Below are 5,900 nucleotides of genomic sequence, written 5' to 3'. Positions count from 1 at the left end.
CTGGATCTACCAATGCATGCACAGGTGTAGTGTAGAGGGAGAACGTACCCCTGATGATGTCCGGGGCATCTTGCTCCCCCTGAGCTCTCAGGGCATAATTTCTGGCTGGTGGTCTGTTATCTGGCCTCTCTGCTGGCTCGGATGCAGGCCTTTGTGATGGTCCTACTGTGTCAGATTTGCCAGATTTTCTACCTCTTTGCGGTGCGGAGCAGTGCATGCGCTTGTGTTGGAGTAGTATGCTTGATTCTACGTGGCGGTTCCTCGGTGATACTATGTCGACCCACATCTTAGCGAGCACGATTACTCTCAACATTCCCCCTTGTGCCATTTCGCATAAAGCGGACATGCGAGAAGATGTTGGGGCTGGTCCCTGAACCCCATCCTCGGAGAGCGCCCACGATGGTGTGGGTGACCTCTCCTAGGGGTGAGCGTGGCTGGGCCCCGAGGCGACCACGACCATATGGCTGACCTGAACTCGTGCGGTGGACCTCTGAACTTCTTCCAGTGCGAGGAGATGAGCTAGGCGGCCGGGCCCCTCTTCTGCTGTCTATCTCTTCTGGTCTGCTCACTGATTCTCACTTTTTCAACCCTTATTGCAGCTTCCACTAGCTTGCTAAATTCTGTGATTCCCAAGGCAGTGAGCTGGATCTTGATGTTGTCATTTAGTCCCTCTTCAAATCTCTTACATCTTTCAGCTTCATTAGGGACTATCTCCCTTCCGTAGCGGCTTAATCGAACAAATTCCTTCTCATATTCGGCCACTGATAGCTGTCTCTGCCTCAGGTTAATGAACTCTCTTCTTCTCTCTTCCAGGTATACAGTACCCACATATTTCTTCTTGAACTCGGAGAGAAAGAAGTCCCAAGTTCTGACTTACGGCTGCACTTCACTGGACACAGTGTCCCACCATTCGTAGGCATCGTCTTGCAACAAGGATACTGCAGCTTCTAGATTTTGCTCTGAGGTGCAGTGGAGTTGTTTTAAGACTCTACCCGTTCTGTTCAACCAATTCTCGGCTGCAACAGAGTCATCTTCTCTCTTGCCGAAGACATCCACCGCCCTAAACTTTCTTAGCCTTTCCAGGTGTGATTTCTGCTGTGGAGCTGGTGGTGGTGGTGGTGCTGGCATTACTCCGGCCATTTGTTTAAAGAAGTCGGTCATTTGTTGGAACATGGCCTGTGGAGGCTGAGCAGGTTCTGCTTGAGCTGGCGAAGCAGATTCTCTCATGCCCCCAGTCTCAGCTGCTGCAGGTGGAGCATGACTCTCCACTTCCTCCTCAACGGCTCTCTGAGATGAAGGGTCCATATCCTATTCAAAATAAGAAAGATAAATAGATCTGCGTTAGTGTCACCTCGACTCTTACAAATGCAATGCATGGTATGGACTCAATCCAGGCCCAGAAACGCCTAAACCGTGCTCTGATACCACTAAAAGTGACACCCCTTACCCAGCTATAGTGTATCCGAGTAAGTAATGTCACACGGTGTACCGGAACACCCTATCTTATCTCGATCATTTTTTATTCTTTTAATTCATTTTTATAATAGTTTTGAATATATTTTGTGAAATATAGTTCATTTAAGTCATTTATTGAAATTATAAATTATTTGAGGTTCCGAAAATTTTTAAAGAAAATCTGGCAGAGTACCGGCTAAAAATGGAGAAAACAGTTCTTCGGAACCTGTGAAAAACACTTCCAATAAACAAATTCATTCATTCTCAACTCCAATATCATCACAAAACTCAATATCAAGATCTCAACATTTCAATTTCAATTCTCAGTCATCCATCACATGTGATGATCACATATATATCACAAATAAACATTTACTTTTCCATTTACAAATACAATTTTCATAATTTACATGAACATCAATATACATTATACAAGTTTAATTACATATAAGAAAATCAAAATTAATTACAGAATGCCAAAATGACACCTAGTGTCCTACCAATGCACTGCAGAAGTTGAGGTGACACGGACAGCGGAAGCTGCAGGATAGACTCACCTAGTCTGTGGTCTACTGGGCTCACGATCTGTATCTCCAGTACCTACGCGTGGCAAAAGCAATGCGCTAAGCAATAATGCTTAGTGGTGCAATAATAAAATAAAAGAAAATAGCAAGAAAACAAATATGTAGGGAATGTGTATGATTCATTTGTTTAGTATGGGTATATACACTAATTCATTAACTTTGTTCACTTTCATTCATTTGGTTGCCCAAGTAACCTACACTAGACAACTGGACTGGATAACGGGTAAACTGGCACTGGGTACCTAGTACCTCGGGCCGTCACACCATCGGTCACATATGCATCTCCCGGTGTGCAACAGAACAGCTAATAAGCTGTAATAACATCAAGAACAAGGCCAAGTCTCAATACAAAGTCAGAACGGCTAAAAGCCATAAAATCACCGAATGGCATATTGCCATGTGCAGTACTGCTAACTGAACCCTATTGGCATGCCAAACTATCCAAACCAATCTTGTTAGGTATACTAGGGCATTTGAAACTTTTAAATTCTTCAATTTGTGAATTTCAAGTTTTGGTGTCACTATTCACCTCATTGGTCAACAAAAATGTTGACTTTTGGATAGAAAATAGGTGTATTGGTTTTAACACCCCAAACATACCACATTTTGTATTTAAAACTTGTTGGAATTGATTGCCATTTTCATTTCTCAACTTAAATCTAGGAGGGCAGAAATTTCAGTTTTTGAGACCCAAATTTACTGTTCCATTGGGCCTTGTTTCAGTGGGAATTTGAAGAAATGGAAAACATGAAAGTTGTTCCTTATTTTGTCTAGTTGAATTTACTTTTTTGAATCACTCCATTTGGAGTTTTGTAGCTCCAGATATGGTCCAAAAACCACAGCTGGCCTGATTACCATTCTGCAGAAATTACCATATCTACAGTAACATGAACAGTGACTGCCACTGCCATTTGGGTTAGGTTCTGGCCATAATTTGGGGTAGGTTCCTTCACGAAAGTTGTTTTTCTATGTCTTAACTTGTTGCTGTAAAAATTTCAGGTCAATTGACCAAATCTACAATGAGTTATGGCCAAATGAACAGTTACTGTTCATTTGGTCATTCTGCAGAATCAGTTGCAGGGTATCCGGATTGGGGCCAAGTTTTGGTCCTCTTGCTTTGGTCTTTTGGGCATGGTTTCTTCAGCAAAAATATGCCATTATAAGCCTAGTTTCATGTCCAATTGGCCAAACACCAATTGGACCAACACAGCCAAAGTTATGGCTGTGTAATTGGACTGAAATCTCAGTCCATTGCTGCTGTCCCTAGGCAGCATAGTCATTCCCTTTACCATGCTATTTTTCAGTCCATATTATGGTCAAATCTCCTCAAATGGTCACTAATTGACCATTAAAATGTTCTCTAACAATTTCATAAGCCAAATCAATTTTCACTCCCCAAAACCCTAGCTTCACATTATGTTTTCCACAAAATGCCTTAGTTAGCATACCAACTTATTATTCTTATGTTTATAAACTTCCAACATGATTCTAGTTCACTTCAAGCTCATCAAAAACACTCCTTCCTATTCCTTCACTAGGGCACCCGAAATTCATGTACACATACACATGAATTTTGTTCATTTAAATTACATTTTCTTACTAGATTCAAGTTCCAATTCATGAAATTAAAGAGTTTTAGGTATATAGTGCACTAACCTTGAATAGGGCAGATTTTTCCCAACTCAAAACTTCACTTTCCTTCACTTTCTAGGCTGCCAAAAGGTTGTTTAAGGTGTGGGGTAAAATTTTAATGAAGAGAGGTTAGGGTTTAGTGGTGGAAACAAAGGAGAAAGGAAGCTTTTGATTGCACATCAATGGAGGGAGGAGGGAAGGGATTTCGGCTGCATGAGGAAGAGGGTGATGGCTGCTGTAATTTTTGGTTATTTGGTCTTCATTTAGTCTCTTTATTAGTTAGTCAAATGATGGCTTAATTGTGATTGGTCATAGTTTTCTTAATGACATCACCATGATGTCATAAATGAGCTTTTTCCTCACTTTCTTTTCTTTCCTCCACTACTCATTTTCAATTTAATTTCTAGTAATGTTTATTCATAGTTTATGTCATGTTAATTATTTACTCAACTGGACAAGTCGGCCAAAAATCACCTCAGGCGAAATGACCAAAATGCCCTCCGTTTGGCTGAACGGGTCAAAATTGTCTGTACCGATTGAAAAATTTTTCTAGGTATTTTCTTGGCATTTTAATGCCATAGGAACCTCAGTAACCCTTCTCTGGAGTCCCAAAAATTATTTTATAATTTTTCCCCCGGGTCTAGGGCTCCTAGTTGCGAGAACCGCAACTTCCCTCCGGTTACCCATCGCTTGGGCACTGGCTCGTTTGACTTGGTTGTATTTTATTTCTAAAATTTTTACTAAATTTTTCTTATCAATATTTGAGTTAATTTTGGTTCCTCACTTTAGTTTAAATATTTTTCCGGAAGTTCTAGCTGTCCGGACCGACACCGGTCACCGGAACAGTAGAATGTACGTAATAGTTACCGGGAGGGTGTTACAAATCTGATTAATTTTAAAATCTTAAATGGCAAATACAGATCCAAAAACATATTAAAAGAGTTTTAATATGTTGTTTATCATTGAAATCAAATAGATAAAAATAAATCTTGCATGATGCATGTGACCCTAAGTGAAAAATTTTGAATTCAACGGTATAAACTTTGTGTTTTTCAAGCTTCCGTTCCTTCAAATCTTGCCATCCTGGATTATAAGTATTCGAATAGGGATCATACCTGCATTGTGGTTGTCTATAAAGTCCTACTGCATAAGCATGTTGCATTAATTTATCCTCTTGTAACGCAGGACACATATCAATAGCATGACCCGAAATCGAACAAATTCCACATACCTTAACAGTTTGCATTTTTTCTACAGCCAATTGCCTCACTAAAGAAGTTAAATCAGAAATTTGTTTCTCAAGGTTAGATGTACTTACCTCATTAACCTTCATAGGTGTGTGATCCATTCTCATTCCAAACTGTTGAGAATTTGCTGCCATGTTAGCAATTAACCTCCTTGCTTCATCTGGTGTCTTGTCAATCAAAGCTCCTCCACTAGTAGAATCTATCATACTGCGGTCCATTGGTAGAAGTCCTTCATAGAAATATTGAATCAATAGCTGCTCAATTATTTGATGATAGGGACAGCTTGCACACAGCTTCTTAAATCTCGCCCAATACTCATACAGGCTCTCTCCATTGTACTGTCGAATGCCACAAATTTCTTTTCTTATATTGGCAACACGGGAAGTAGGAAAATACTTCTCTAGAAATATTTGCTTCATCCCATTCCATGAGTTGATAGATCTAGAAGGAAGGTAATACAGCTAATCTTTAACTATGCCCTCCAGTGAGAAGGGAAAAGCTCGAAGCTTGATTTGATCCTCTGAAACTCCTTGAGGTTTCATGCTGGAACACACAACATGAAATTCCTTTAAATTCTTTTGTGGATCCTCACCTGCAAGATCATGAAACTTAGGCAACAAATGGATTAGTCCAGATTTCAACTCAAAAGCAACATTTAAAGCAGGGCATTGAATTCACAAAGGCTGTTGGTTTAGATCAGGAGCAGCCAACTCTTTCAAAGTTCTAGCAGCAATGGTTTCGTTTTCATAACTTGACTTTGAATCCGAATCTGAATCCGAACCTGAACTTAGCTCCTTTGGAGATTGGACTCCTTCAAATGTACTCTAAATCAACCTACCTTGCTTAGCCAATTTTCTCAACTATTTAACTATTTTTCTACTTCTGGATCAAAGATCAACTCACCAGATTGAGAAGTTTTTGTCATAAACAAAAAGAAATCAAAGTAAAAACAGAAAAATGCCTCAAAACCCTAGAAAACAAT

General features: G+C 40.0%; 1 non-coding gene across 1 annotated transcript; it reads left to right on the top strand.

Annotated features, from left to right (window-relative positions):
- Nucleotides 1-5,182: 5,182 nt before the first annotated feature.
- LOC131178208 (small nucleolar RNA R71) lies at nucleotides 5,183-5,289 on the top strand. Its single transcript, XR_009147341.1, has one exon. It is a non-coding gene; the product is annotated as a small nucleolar RNA R71 (small nucleolar RNA).
- Nucleotides 5,290-5,900: the final 611 nt, after the last annotated feature.

This window comes from Hevea brasiliensis, chromosome 2, assembly GCF_030052815.1.
Source record: "Hevea brasiliensis isolate MT/VB/25A 57/8 chromosome 2, ASM3005281v1, whole genome shotgun sequence".
Taxonomy (NCBI): Eukaryota; Viridiplantae; Streptophyta; class Magnoliopsida; order Malpighiales; family Euphorbiaceae; genus Hevea; species Hevea brasiliensis.
This window is presented reverse-complemented; position numbering and strand designations above follow the sequence as displayed.